Here is a 15,339-nt window from a genome sequence, read left to right as displayed (position 1 = left end):
CTCCAGTTGGGAGGGTGCAGAACTCTGGAAGGGGGTGCAGAGGGAGGGAGCCCTTGCCTCTGACCCCAGTGCAACCTGAGGGTTTAGACCCTAGGCTTGGAGACCAGTTGCTGGAGAGAGGTCCTGAACTGGTGGGAGAGTTGTGTTCTGGGGGGGGGCCTCTCAATGGAGGAGAGTGCTGAACCCTAGGAGGAGAGGTAGGTGGAGGAAAGCCTCGGCCATGACTTCTGGTCAGCCTGAGCGTGCGGACCCTAGGCTGGAGGATCAGTGGCAGTCTAGAACTGCCCTTATGAGGGGAAGAGTGGAGAATGGCTACTATGTGCCAGGGGTAACTACCCCCACTCTGTGGATAGGCAAGGACCAGTGGCATCTGGGTAGCCTAGGGCCTGGTCCTGGCTGCGGACAGCTAGGGAGTACCAGTGGGGTAGCCTAGTTGCTCCTGAGAGCTTTTACAAAGGGTACCACTTGGGTTCACAGTGGCGTAGAACAGGAGGGTGTCCAAAGGCCACAGAAACAAATTCAGCAGTAATAGAAAGGGTGACCCTGTAGAGAGGGCCATGTCTACCAAATTCAATAGCTATTTTCTTCAGTGCAACTAACAAGCTTATTCTTGCAGTAGTAGTATCGATCCTTCATAAGTGACTTCCAAGGTATATCATCGGTAAGGACGTAAGCGCTGGAGAGATGAGTTAAAGGCCGGTGTAGAATGTTGAGTTCTGACGTACACGCAGTGTAATCAAGATGTGTTCAACTACTCTCCATGTGTGGCTTGGTTATTGGTGAGTACCTGGGCTGTAAGGAAGCTATAACTGGTGACAAGATAAGGGATACGAAGCCCGTACACTAAAAGCGCTCTTCCAGAGAGTTTGCCGTGGTCAAGCACACTGCTCATGCGTGCCACATGTGCCTCAGTTGAAGTGCAGAATCGATGCTGGCACTGGTGGAGTCTCAGCACAGTGCCAGCCTGCTTAAAATGCTTAAAGATAAAGACAGCGACACTGAAAGTCTACATGTCGCTGGACAGGAACTGAACGAAACAGCTTCTAATAGAATATATGGCGCCATTACGCAAATTAATACGATTACGCTATGTGGAGTAAGAAAACTAAAGGTGGAGAAGGAAAGCACACAGAAATAGTTCAGTTCACATTACACTGAAATTCATATGCTATGAAGCAGAGATTAACCAGGTGTTTGTGAAGAAACATTTAAGCACAAAATCGACCAGTGTTATCTGCTTTCATGTACTTGTAGTGTACAAAGATTTATCTCCTTCTCTAAACCATCAACAAATCATTGTCTCTCAACACGCTGGTGAGCAGTCCCAGAAAGAGGGGTTGGGGTGCTGAGTTTCCCCAGACGAAGCGGCTCACCACTGCCTAAGAGCCCCGAACAACTCCTTAGACAGCCATAACATACAGAGCTCCGATGGAGAGCCAGGGCGAGATCCAAGCTCCAAAAGTCATTAAGGCTGACGCCGAAGCCAGCACATCACGAGGCGCTAGAGAAGCTCTGTCTGATCAAGTTCTACAGGAAGTGTCTGAGAGGGCACTACTGTCCTCCACTGTATATACGGCTGCTGCATTCTTAAAACCGCAAACTGTGTTTGATATTAGAAAAAAACTGAATATTGGCGATAGATGGATGGATAGAAACTTTTGAAGAGTTCATAGATGCAATAGATTAAAAAGAGTATAAAGTATCTTGAGAAACATGGCCGATGAAGGAGTGAAAGAAACCCTGAAAAATAATTTACAAGAAGGTGAAAAGACATATGATCAAATCGAAAAGGCCTTTAATTTCAAGTTTAAGCCAGTGTCAAATGTGAATTATAAAAGATACATATTCAGCCAAGAATGCCAGAGACCAGGTAAGACCATTGATGAGTTTGTTGAAAGACTGGATGTTTGGTAAAGCACTGTAAATTCAATTAATTTATGATGAGGTGGCTACTCTCCTCGGAGTAATCAATGGATGTCTGTCGTATGCCTTTCAACGACGAATGCTAATGGAAACTGAGCTTGTGTCGAGTCCTCAAGGCTGCTTGCGCTGACAAGCGTACTTATCGCCAAGTGACTGACATGGAGGCCGTAGGTGCCCAAAGTGCGTCGGTCATGAGCACGAAAAGTAAGCCATGGTACAAGGCCGAGGGACACAAGATCCTGTCTCCATAGAAAAACAAAACGTGTTACAGATACGGACTGTCATTTCCACACAAAGGTAAATGTCCCGCCATTGGACAGATATGCATAGACTGTGGTAAAGCGAATCATTTTGTGACGACTTGCAACGCGAAGATAAAAGTAACTGTGTAATATAGAATCTATTTTTACTTAGTCCTGCGTGGATTCCCTTTTGTGGTTTACTCACTGTGTTGCTGCACGAGTGTGTTTCACAAATGCTCTGCACATTGCCTCTTTAAACTAGCCTGACTGCTCTGCGCCAAGCTACCAGTGGGTGAGCTCAGATTATCTCAGGTGTGTATCTGGCTTACCCTGACTAGAGTGGTGGATTCTGCCTGGCTTAGGTGCCTACCCTAGCCAACCAGAAACCCCATGTCGAACAGTGGTTCTTGTGAATCACTTGATTTCCCAGCATGCTCCTGCTGCAGAACTAAGTCATCCCACTTTGTGTAGGAGGACTAGCCACCATTTGTATCTCAAAGGGAAGTGTGACTCTTTTTCGTAGAACATACATTTTTTTCCCTGAATTGTAACTGTTCACTTCTCCATATTATAACAATGCAGCTTTTTCAAGAAATATTTTCTTCATGTAATTTTCAATGTTTTTTCTATTTTGCAGAACAACAATCACATCTAGAAAATATGAATGGGAAAGAAAGCCATAAAGGTTCCGGAGGCAAGATGAATATAACTCAAAATATCTACTTAAAGAAACGTCGCAGAATGCACATGAGGGAGAGACGCTTTGCTTGTAATGTGTGTGACAAAGGATTTATCAATGAGACACTTCTTGTGAGGCACAAAATAGGACACAGCAGCCTCAGGCCATATCCCTGTGGAACGTGTAAAAAGTGTTTCACTCAAAAGGGAACTTTTTTACAGCATCAAAGAACACACACTGGAGAGAGGCCGTATCACTGTACAGAGTGTTCCAAGTGCTTTGCTCATAAGAACAGCCTTGTACGACATCAAAGTTTACACACAGGAGAGAGGCCTTATCACTGCACTCTGTGTTCCAAGCACTTTTCTCATAAGACGAGCCTTGTACAGCATCAAAGCATACACACAGGAGAGAAGCCTCATCACTGTACTGTGTGTTCAAAAACCTTTTCTCAGAAGGCAAACCTTGTATTGCATCAAAGAACACACACCGGAGAGCGACCTTATCACTGCACTCTGTGTTCCAAAACCTTTTCTTGTAAGAGAAGTCTTGTACTGCATCAAAGAACTCACACAGGAGAGCGGCCTTATCACTGCACTCTGTGTTCCAAGAGCTTTTCTTATAAGGCGAACCTTGTACAGCATCAAAGCGTACACACTGGAGAGCGGCCGTATCACTGCACAGTGTGTTCCAAAACCTTTTCTCAGAAGGCACACCTTGTACTGCATCAAAGAACTCACACAGGAGAGCAGCCTTATCACTGCACTCTGTGTTCCAAATGCTTTGCTGATAAGGGATCCCTTGGACGGCATCAAAGAACACACACAGGATAGAAGCTTTATCACTGCACTGAGTGTTCAAAGCGCTTTTCTCGTAAGGCAACCCTTGTACAGCATCAAAGCGTACACACAAGAGAGAGGCCTCATCACTGCACTGTGTGTTCCAAGCGCTTTGCTTATCAGGGATCCCTTGTACGGCATCAAAGCGTACACACATGAGAGAAGCCTTTTCACTGCACTGTGTGCGAGAAGAGCTTAAATCAAAAGTCAAGTCTCGTAACACCAAACACACAGGAGAGAAACATTATCACTGCAAAGTGTCTTCCAAGCGCTTTTCTTAGAAAGAAAGGTCATGTATGGTATCAAAGTGCACACACACGAAAGAGGCCTTATCACTGCACGGTGTGTGGGAAGAGCTTTACTGGTAAGGCACATCTTCTACAGCTCCGAAGTTTACACTCCAGTGAGAGACCTCATCGCTGCACTGGGTGTGAGAAGAGCTTCTTATGCAACGGCACCAAATAATACACACTAAACTGAAACCTATCACTGCACAGTTTATGCCAGGAACTTCACTCAAAATGAAAGTTTCTACAACACCAATAAATACAAACTAGATCCATTTTCACTGTAACAATCTTATGTCCTGCTTACCCCAAAGTAAGTTTTACTGGAATGTTGTAACGAGGGCTTATAGTCATAAATTCCTAATGGCCAGTGTCCCCTGTAGGGAGCGTGCATTTAGTGTAATAACCCTGAGTGCGCAAACTCCGTTGCAAAGCGCATACACTTCATACATCACTGAGGCACCATTTGCAGCTCTTGCTTTTAAAAAGCGAGCAGCGTGGAAAAAAAGATCTCTTGCGTGAAGGAGCACAGAGCGCAGATCTTAGGCCTAGCAACATACCACTGTTGAAGAGGGGAGAACATTGCAGTGTGCCTCTTAAACTGCAGTGTATCGGATTGCCGAGGGTCAGAAGTTGTGCAGCATGTTTCTTCTTCGCATGCTTTTTGCTGCACTAGTTTCTGAGAGAGGCTGCAGGGCTTTACAGGCAGCTGTGGCTCTCTGGGCGTGATCCGCGCCTTGCAGATTAATTTATTTTAAAAGTCCATGCACTAATTAGCATTGTTCGGTATTTAAGGGCACGATGTACGGCATACTGATGTTTAAGTCCCAGCTAAAAGTGTTCAAAGGCAAGCACTCAGTGCATAATGGTATGCCTGTGCTAAACTTATTTAGAGAAGTCATTTCTGACCCTGCCACAAGCATGCTAAGGCATATGTGCCCCCAGTGAGGCAGCATCATTAAGATGAGTCATATTCCCGGCCTAGACCTGGGCTCTGTAATTGCAGCTCTGGTCACCTGTGAAGCGTGATTGCGAGCAGCCGTACAACCATGTAAGGAGACTATGATCAGTAACCAATCACATCCTTGTGTTATTTCTTTATAAATGGTCTTAGTGTTTCTCACTGCTAGTTGATTCTATTGTACCAACCGAATATAGGATTCATTTACCACCTCTCTCACGCCATTACATGAGGGCACAGCCGCAACGCTATCATGCCGTCTTACAAAACACACATTAAACTACTACTTACACGTCACAACAACTTTGAGCTCACAGCTAGGGCTCTCAGCACAGCCCCCTATTCACAGATGCCAAAGTGCCAACAAATCGAAGCCCGTAGCCCCTCTGCCATGCACAGAGGTACTCGCCTCGCGGAAGGGACTTGCTTCCATCTTCAGCCCAGGTGCTGCTCGTTCTTTGTGGTGCGTGATTACCGTTGGATCTGCAGAAAGAAACGTGGGCTCTTTTACCTTCCCATCATACCTTTTCCCCACATATGTTTAAGAGTTAGTAGTTGAACTGTGTTTATTGCAGATGTATGTAGACCTCTTTTCCTCAATAAATCCTGCTGTATCTTGCATTGCAATGGGTTCGAGTCAGCATTCTGTGCATTTAAGATCCCCTCCTATAGGGCTCACATTTATGTTTTTGTAACTTTGTAAGTTCTACAGCGCTCAGGCTTCGGTAGTGAAGAGCGCTGCCGCAACCAACTGCAAATCAGCTAACCCACTGAGCAGCCCCGTAGCTATGAGTGCCTCCAGGTATCACTTGATTTAAGTCTTGTCAGGAGTAAGTATTGTGTCCAGACTGATTTTTTAAATTTCTTTTTTCATCCCAGTTCTTTTTTGCTTACCTCATTCGAAGAATGCAAAATACAACAAGACTTAGGGCAGGATGTACTAGCATCAGGAATAACGATTTCCTATTTGCGATTCTCTATGAGTCGCAATTTGGAAATCGGAATTCCTAATGTATGAAACTCTTTTGAGTTTCATTAGCGATTGCTAGCGAGATTCAAATAGACCTACCTCATGCGTATTAGTGAGGTAGGTCGCAATTTGAGACCCATTAGGAATCACAACCATCACAGAGAAGGCAGCCTGCTGAGGTCAGAAGACCACCATGTCTATGATTGGGTTTTAATAACGCAGTCTGTTTATTTTTTTTTAATGCAGCCCAATTTCCTTAAAGGATAATGGGATGCATTTAAAAAGAAAAAAAATAAGCTTTGAATTTTTTAAGAGTAGACAGTGGGGTCCGTGGGACAGCCGCCTGCTCTTAAAAATATTTGTTTTCCATTCTTCAAAGGACCCATACCTATTTGCATATGGGTTACCACCTCCTTCATGGAGTCAGTAAAACTTGACCTTAATTCGGTCGCAAAACTTTCATACAGTCCATTCAGATTCAGTAATTGGAAGAAATGCCGCAAACACGCCCCTTTTAAATACCAAATCGCAAACACTAATTGCAAGTAGATAGCGTGTTACTGAATCACAATTTGTATTTGGTACATTTGTAAAAGCATTTTTGTGGTTGGGCGTTTCCGACTGCAAAAATGCTTTGTACAAGGGGCCTCTAATGATTTACTCCCCCAGCAAGAGAACTAGCCAATAGGGCACTAAACTAATGGTGCAGCGCCAGCTTTGCACGTGTGCAGCAACAGCGATGGCATGAGCACAGGCACTTAGGTTTTTTCTTAAAACAAATGAATCACTGCAAGCATTAATTTATTTGCGCTCCTCATGGTTGAAGATATCTCTTTCAGCCTTAGGCTTGGAGATAATATTTTGTTTGAAGTCCATGTTCGTGTTTTCCCAGCTCCTGCTGTTCTTGGCCCATTCATCACACACTCCTGCTGGTGCTTGCTGACTCCTCATGCTTCTGTGCACTTTATCAATGGTGCAGCAGGTGCAGTGGCATGGGGACCAGGGCTGTGAGGGGCCAGTTGAACCTGGTAAATTACTGTATATTAGCAGCCCAACAACAGTCAAATTGGTGATTTCCTTTGCTTGCACCTGAGCTCATGGCATCCTGGTCTTTCCACAAGTATGCATAAACCCGAGCTGGGCGTCACTGCTAGCACTGATGGAGAGGGGGCTGTACGCTTTGGATGGAGAGTCGATCTCTCAGGACCATGCTCAGATAAAATGATCATTATTACAAGTCTCTGCACTGCCGACGCCTGAGCAGCAGGAACCCTACGTCTACCTCTTCTTGGTTCATGCGGGGCTTCATTCTGCCTAAAATAAAGTTCCCGTAGGTTTCATTTAACAACACAGTTTGCTTCCGAAATGCAACGGTAAGGTTAGATTTTAGTGGGATGAACAGCACATAGGATTATACCTGCCAGCGTTTTGGGAATACAAACAGACACACACACGCATCAATCCTTTTAAGAATATCCACACCTTATGTCCATTATACTCCACTCCACGTGTTGTGTAGCATTCCCCATCATAGGGAGGGGACTTCTTCACAAAAGAAGGGTCGAGGACGTGTTGCATCTTGAAAGGCTTCAAGCCTGTGCTCTGCGTGCTGCAGATGTCCGCAGTGGATGCCTTAACTATCTGCGCTACCTTACATGCTTACTACGATACAGTTACAACAGTGTATGTATGTCAATTGTAACTGAGGATCAACAAACGTTTTGGTTTAGAGGATCGCCTAAATCTTTTTGTTTAGTAGCTACAAGCACTTTCTTTCTGTGGCACTTTGCATTTCATGTTCACTGTGCTGCGGCTCACCATTACCAACCCAACGAATACAAAATGCAATTGAGAATTGGTTGCCAGTTGCAGGCTCCACTCTTCCTCCACCGTTACACGCGCAAGTAGTTTGGATCTTCCATTCATTTAAGGCAATTCCTGAAATATCCGAAATAGCTGTATAGTCCAGAAAAATGTTTCACACTCTCAGGGGATTCCTTGCTTTTCGTGTCCAACTCCTCTCTGCTGTTTTTTTTAAAATTCTTTTTTATTAACATTTTAAAGATCACACATGCACATTTGACCACCTCGTAGTCCCACTGCACAACATAGTTCTTGTATGATACATAAAGTAGTACAAAGCATTCAGTGGAAAGTGGCGCTCTTCAGTATACCTTTCTGCTGCTGACAGTCATTCGATAGACCTCTCCCCACACATCTGCCCCAGAGGACCTGTTGTCTGTACATTCTTCAACTGCATACATTCGTTTGTCCTTTGCAGGGGTCTGGTGTTACCGCAGCCCCATTCCATAGCCCAGCACGCTGCAGCCTGCAATCCTCTTTTAGTATCCTGTGTCCAGCATCGCCCCTCTGCGTGCCCTTCCTCCTCTGCATTTTCACCTTTTTCCACTAAGTATGCCTTATAAAGGGCCCAGTAGTCCCTAGGGCGGTTCTGCACAGACTGAAGCTCATTAAAAGTGTCCAACTACTCATTACAGTATGCCATGTCCGAGTGCCGATCCCCCAATTTTGGAGCTGGGCCCCTTGCCCAGCGCATCTCTACTCTGCGCTTAGCTAATAGTAGTCCAATAGCTAATAGCTTCCTGACCGATTTTCCTAGGTCCTTATCGTATCCCAATAAAGCTAACATTGGTTCCATCTGTATAGTGAAGCTGTTCTAGCCGTCTATGCCTGGAAAACTCCCTCCCAGAATTAAAGTATCGCTGGACAGTACCAAGCAGCATGTATAAACCCTTCTTCCTGCTCACTGCATCGCAGACAGTTTGCAGATTCCCGTAGGCCATATCGGTACAATCTTTCCAGCGTATAATACACGCGGTTTATGTACTTAAAATGTATCAACTGGTGTCCCCATTTACAGATCCCTCCTTCGTTTTAGCGCAGCAGGACTGCCATATCTTATCTTCTACGGGCCTACCCAAGTCTCTCGGCTAGTCCGATCTTGCTTTAGTCACACTGGGTCTGCGCTTGCCTGTGCGTAAGCATAGAGCACTCTTACTAACTTGTCAGGGGCTTCTTCTGTTTCAGGGCAGAACGTGCCGGCATGTCTGGTGGCTCTTGCAAGTCTTGTCGTAATAGTTCTCTCAATTCATGGCAGTGATATCGAGTCAGGGCTGATGGCGGGCTGCCTTGCTCAGGGATATTCCTCCAATTCCCAACCTTTACTGTGTGAAAAAGATCTCCCATCTTTGTTACCCCTTGCGTTTGCAGGGCAGTTCTCGTATTTGTTACCGGTACTAACGAGAGCCAGGTGCACCGCTCCAGTTTAACATGCGTGAATACAAGAGTGTGCCCCTTGTTTATCTCACAAGCTCCACCATGCATGTGATGTAGTGTTCAGTAGATCAAAGACTCCAATTTGGCGGGTTGGAGCCTTGAAAGTTTCTGCGGGGAGTGTGTGGGGGTGTGCGGCGTCTCTCTTCAAGCACTGATTAGGCAGATCATGTGGGCCATGAAGCCAGTAGTAGGCGAAGGAGCTTTGCACCACTTTATAGTACAATTCTAGGTCTGGCGCATTAAGAACCCCCATGTCATAAGGTAGAGTGAGGACCTCCCACCGAACCTTTGGCTGCTTTCCCGCCCATGCTAATTTTGTCAGAAAACTGCATAATGTCTCAAAAATTGCTTTATGCAGGAGAATAGGTATGTTCAGGAACAGAAACCTAGGGAGGACTACCATTTTCATAAGAGCTATGCGCCCAATGAGAGAAAATGGTAGTTTGACCCAGCGGTTCACATCTTTTAACATTTGTATTGCCTTACCGTAGTTCTCAAGTATGACTATTGCTGGATCTGTATGAATCTGTATTCCCAAATACCATACTGCTTCTGTCGTCTATCGTACGGGGAATTCCAATACTGGTGGTGTCGTGGATGGGGTAAATGGAAAAATGATGGACTTATCCCAATTAACCTTTAGCCCTGAAAGACCCCCAAATCGTACCTCTTCTCTTAACATAGGCGTAAGATTCTTCCCTGGTTCCCGAACAGACAGCAACATGTTGTCAGCGTATGCTGATATGACTAGTCTGTAGCTAGGGGATCGCAGCCCTCTGTGATCATGATATTCTTGGAGCACGCACGCCAGCAGCTCAACTATGAGAGCGTATAGCAGGGGCGATAGTGGGCAGCCCTAACGGGTGCCTCTTGTAATCGGACTTTGGGACGTGGTTATTGCACCAATACGAATATGTGCTACCAGTTTGTTGTGGAGTGTCCTAGCCAATTGTTGAAATACTTCTCCCACTCCAAACGTCTCAAGTTTGCTCTCATGAATACCCACTCGCCTTTTCGGCCTACAAAAAGACTGCGGCCGTTTCTGGGTCCAGGATCTGCACTGCATCCAGCAGCGTCCTAAGATTAGTATTCAGACTCCGACCCGGGACAAATCCCGACTGCTCTGGCCCCACCACCCTTGGTAATATCAACGCCAGTCTATTGGCAAGTACTTTAGCGTATATTTTCACGTCAACATTTAATAACGATAAAGGCCCACAGGAGAAGCACACATTGGGAGGTTTACCAGGTTTAGGTATTGCAACTTTGAGGGCCTTGCGCATCAAAGGGGTATTATCCCGGTCTGTACCATTTCTTCATAGAGCGTGACTAAGTGTGGTATCAGGACATCTTGATATAATTTATAAAAAGCCACAGTTAGGCCATCCATCCCCGGTGCTTTCCCAAGTTGCATATCCGCCATTCATGCACGGTTATCCTCTGGGTACAGCGAAGCCATCAGATGCTCCCACGTCATTTTAATGTGCTCCAAATGGTCATTCATGGCTTCCTCATCTGGGGTTATTCAAGACCTATTTAACTCAGCATAGTATTTGCGAAATCTCTCGGCTATATGGTGCGGCTCATGTAGGGGTTTGTCATTTTCATCTAACTCTTACAACAGAGTCTCTACCTCTCTCCTAGGGTGCACCAATGCCCCTAGCGTTATCCCTGGGTGTTACCCTTCTCCGTATGCTCTGGCTACCGCATACTGTCCCATATGCTGAAACTCCTAGGCTGCTATTTCATTGTCCTCTTCTAGTCTAACCTGGATGTACCTTAACGTTTCTTTATCTCCCAACCGGTGATGTTTCGTTTCTAGCTCTGATATTTCTTTTTCTAGGACTGTTCACCTACTCCAGGGGGATTTCAGTACCCCTGAGTTCTTTGATATAACCATCCCCCCGATATAAACTTTGAATGTTTCCCAGACCATAGCAAATGTATCCACCGAGCTTACATTGTCTGATAAAATCTCACTTATTAGCTGACTCAATTCCACTTTAAAGGCGGAGTCTAGGAGAGAGTACGGTGGGAATCACCAAGTAAAGGCAGAGGTCTGGCATTGTCAGAGCTCCATGGTCAATATTACTGGCGAGGGATCCCAATATGTACGGGGAGAGGTTCACGTTAGGTAACCCTAGGCACTAGGCTCTTAAAGATTAACCAATAATCCATCCTAGTGGGTATGTCATGTACGGTGGAATAGTGCATATACCTGAAACCTTTTTAAGCAATGTCTCCATATATCCACCATTCCCAAACAGTCCATTATATCTGTGATAGTTTTTGCAGCCGCTGTCGGTCTGCAGGTCGGGTCCATTGATCTATCCTTAGCAGGGTCCAGGAAGCAATTAGTCGCCCCTCCAATTCTGAGGCAGGCCATCGTCCTGGTGCAGGTAGGTAGGTCATCATAGTTAGAACCGTAGAGTCCAACCAACAGGACTGCTACGTCTTCCTTATAACAACGGTCCACCACAAATCTACCGCTTGGGTCAATGTGTAAATTTTTTATCCTCACATCTGCCTTATTGTCATCCCAGATAAGGACCCCTCTAGGATGTGAGGTAAATCCTGATGCAATAAATTGACATGTTGTCGTTTCGCCCCCTTTCTCATTGGCTCAAAGTCTGGGTGAACAAGGGTACTACCCTAAATAGAGAGATCCTAAGGGATTGTATGGCTCTGGACCATGCCCACTACATTCCTTGGTTAAAATATATCCGGGATGGATATAGGACTTTATGTAGGGCGGATCTCTATAGTAATCTGAATTCAATAAAAAGAAAAGATCTTCTTTGGGCCAAGAAGACTTTTTTTAGACAGCGACTGGTGAACAGGGAAGAGCGTGAGTTAATGAAGCCCAGTGTACGTAAATATATTATTCTTAGGACTTACCCACAGCTGAACCGTATCTCCAAAGGCTTCCCAAAACGCTTGACCGTTTTTTATTACCAAGATTAAGTTTTGATTTATTTCACCTTCTCCTCGCCCACCCGCGGGGGAGTAGAAAAGGCGAGACTCTGTAGATTGTATGTGGTTTCATGGATTGCCATCTTTGCTTTTGTCAGATCGTGGTTCTCAATTTTCTTCCAGGTTTTGGCAACAATGGTGTCATAATTTACAAATCACGTCAAACATGTCAACAAGTTACCATCCACAAAAGGACGGTCAAACCGAACGCCTCAATCAAACTTTAAAGCAATATTCACGATGTTAAGCCTCGGAAGCTAAAAACTCTTGGTTGGATTTGCTGTGGATGGCAGAGGTAGCTTATAATTCATCACCACATTCGTTCATTGGTATGTCTCCTTTTGAGGGGAAAACTATTCCATTGACCTTACCTAAAGCAAGTTCAGACACACCAGCAGTACAGGATACGGTTCGTCATATGTAAGTTATTCATCGCCAAATTCACAAGCATCTTGTGTAAGCAAAAAGAAAATACAAAGAACAATATGATAAACACCACAGACCTGGTCCATCCTATAACTCGGGAGACAAAGTGTTGCTGTCTACCAAAAACTTTGTCTTCAAGAAAATAAGTATGTTTCACCCAAAATGTATTGGGCCATACAAAATTGTAAGACGAGTCAATACAGTTACTTACAAGTTACTGTTGCCTAGTTCTTTGTGAATTCATCTTGTGTTTCACACTTCTCTACTGAAGTCAGCCGGAAACACTTCCCCAGAATGTCCACCACCCCTTCTGGTCCATGGACACTGGGAATATGAGGTGCGAGACATTTTGGATTCCAAATTCAGAGGTTCAGAAGTTTGGTATCTAGTGTCTTGGAAAGGGTATGGACCTAGAATGACCTGAGAATGACTCATGGGAGCCTGCTAGGAATGTTCATGCTCCACGTTTAGTGCGACGCTTCCACCTCCGGAATCCACAAAAGCCGGGCCCTAGACCGCGATGGGGTGGCGGAAGTATTGTCAGGTTTAGTGCCTGCCCCATTCACTACACATATATGCATGCCATTGTGCGCCAAAGCCTTTTATCGGAAAGCACATTGGTCTGCTTCTTTGGGTCGTTGGTGGTTACTCTGTTCCTATCAGAGATAATGTGCTTTCCCTTGTGCATTTTGATTCAACATTACTTGCAATGCTTTGTATGTTGTTAATTTGAGGCCTTTAGTCATTTGTTATGTGGACACTGATGTTAACTGAAACGATGCTTTACCTCAAGAGCTTTTCTTACAGCTCCTTATTGTTTTTCAGGAGATCTTCCCTTGTAAACTACATCTCCCATCATTCTATGGGGGAAGTACACGGTGAGTGTGGCCACGCTAACGTCAGCGGCCACGCTCCTTCACCGGTGCTCACTATTCTCCTGGATTCTATGGCAGGACCGGAGGCTTCTGATTATGCTTTCTCTATTTCTTTACTGCAAACACAGCAGCCAATTAGAGTAAAACTACAACAATAAAAAACATCAATATCCATGAGGCTTTGAACCACGCCTCCTTTGTAACAGCCAATCACTGCAATATCAAGTATACAAAGTAGAGAGACACTAATCTGTCTTCCTCTTTCTTTGCTGCTCCGCAGCCCAGATAAGTGCCTCTCTACTCTGTATACTTGCACTGTTCTGTGTTTCATATTTGTATACATTTATGCTTATTTTTGCCATATATTAGCTTGATATCGCTTTATTGCGCTTTGCTTACTTGGGGCTTTCATATTTGATGCGCGCTGTTCGTGTAGCGCTGTCCCGCATTCCTTACCATCTCAGACACGCAGCTTCTCCGCCCGCTCCGTTCCTTAATTAGCCCCCTTTTGAGCGCGTGTTGCGCTTTAACAGCTCCCCGTGCCCGTTTGTGTGCTGCCTGCAGCTCCGGCTGCTTCCGATCGCCGGACGCGATCATGAGGGACTTGCCCCCCCCCCGCAGGGAGAGAGGTGCACACTGAGGCCTTCACGGGCTCCCAGCGTGCGTCTCCGGGGATCGCGCGCGTCTCAGTATGTGCGCAGCCCCGTTCAGTTCCGACAATGACGCTCTGCCCCGAGCTGAAGAGGGGTTTTGCCACGCAGCAGGCCAGGAGCCGATTTGGGCCATTTTGCTCGACATTATCGAGGCAGCATTAAGGTCGATTTTGTGATTTCTCCTAATTTATGACTGTGGCCGAATTTAACCCCTGATTGATCAGGGCTTTCCAAGCCACAATTTTTGGGACCCCACATCTGGTTTCCGGATAGGGGCTTATACCTCCATTAGTCCTAGAAAGGGACTGTTTACTCTTTGAGTGACTTGGTATTGTTCTTTGGCTGGCTCCTGTGCCTGGCACTGCTCCCAACCGACGCCCTTATTCCTGGGCTGACAATTAAGCTTCCCTCTGGGGATTTTGAGTAGATTTTCCAAATCTGTTGATGAGAATGGCAGACTACGACTGCTTTCAAGAGGAGGTTGCTGCGTGCGTTGACCAGGGCGATGAAGAGTACTATGAAGAGGAGTCCATGGAGGTCCTCATTGACAAAAAATTCGATGCTAAATTAGGTAAGGCCCCTTTCCTTCAGCCCTGCTGTCCCTCGCTAAGAAGTTAGAATAGTTGGTCCCTGATAAGCCCAAACCACATTCTTCCACTGTCCCTGACCCGACCCCCCCCCCCCCTGGCAAAAGTTTCCAATGGTTCCTCTTGGCCCCATGTACACTCAGATGCTAAACTGTACAAATCTAAAGAATTGTGTCCCAGGGTGAGTCCTCTGCCCCTTCCTCAGTCATCTCCTATCCCGATGCAGGATACCATCACTGATACAGATACCGACACTGATTCCTCACAGGATTCCAAGACGCGTAAGTGCGCAAAAAGCGGAAGCACGCTTTCACCCCTGTTAACCCTTCTCCCTTCCTATTCAACCCCTCAGACATTATCCATCCTAGATCTTCCGATTGGGTTCCCCCTCCTGCGGTGGCTGAGTTCTTGCAGACCCACCTGCACAAAGGTTTTTGACAAGGAGGTTAGGACCTGTTTGAAGTCGGAATGCCCAGGTCCAGACCTTGCCCACAAGGTTGCCCTTACCCCCGTGATTGATAGCGCACTGACTACCTTTTTAAGAAATATAAAAAGGATCCCAAGAAGGGGATTGACCGCGCCCTCTGGGCGTGCCAAGACAAGGTCCTCGACCTTTCGGGCCCTTTA

General features: G+C 45.7%; 1 protein-coding gene and 1 pseudogene across 1 annotated transcript in view; one reads left to right on the top strand and one right to left on the bottom strand.

Moving 5' to 3' along the window:
- Positions 1-15,339, bottom strand: part of LOC144805898 (uncharacterized) — a 400,916-nt gene that overhangs the window by 308,245 nt on the left and 77,332 nt on the right.
- LOC144805889 (uncharacterized) lies at positions 1,714-4,492 on the top strand (annotated as a pseudogene).

This window comes from Lissotriton helveticus (assembly GCF_964261635.1).
Source record: "Lissotriton helveticus chromosome 1_1 unlocalized genomic scaffold, aLisHel1.1 SUPER_1_unloc_31, whole genome shotgun sequence".
In the NCBI taxonomy this organism is placed as follows: Eukaryota; Metazoa; Chordata; class Amphibia; order Caudata; family Salamandridae; genus Lissotriton; species Lissotriton helveticus.
This window is presented reverse-complemented; position numbering and strand designations above follow the sequence as displayed.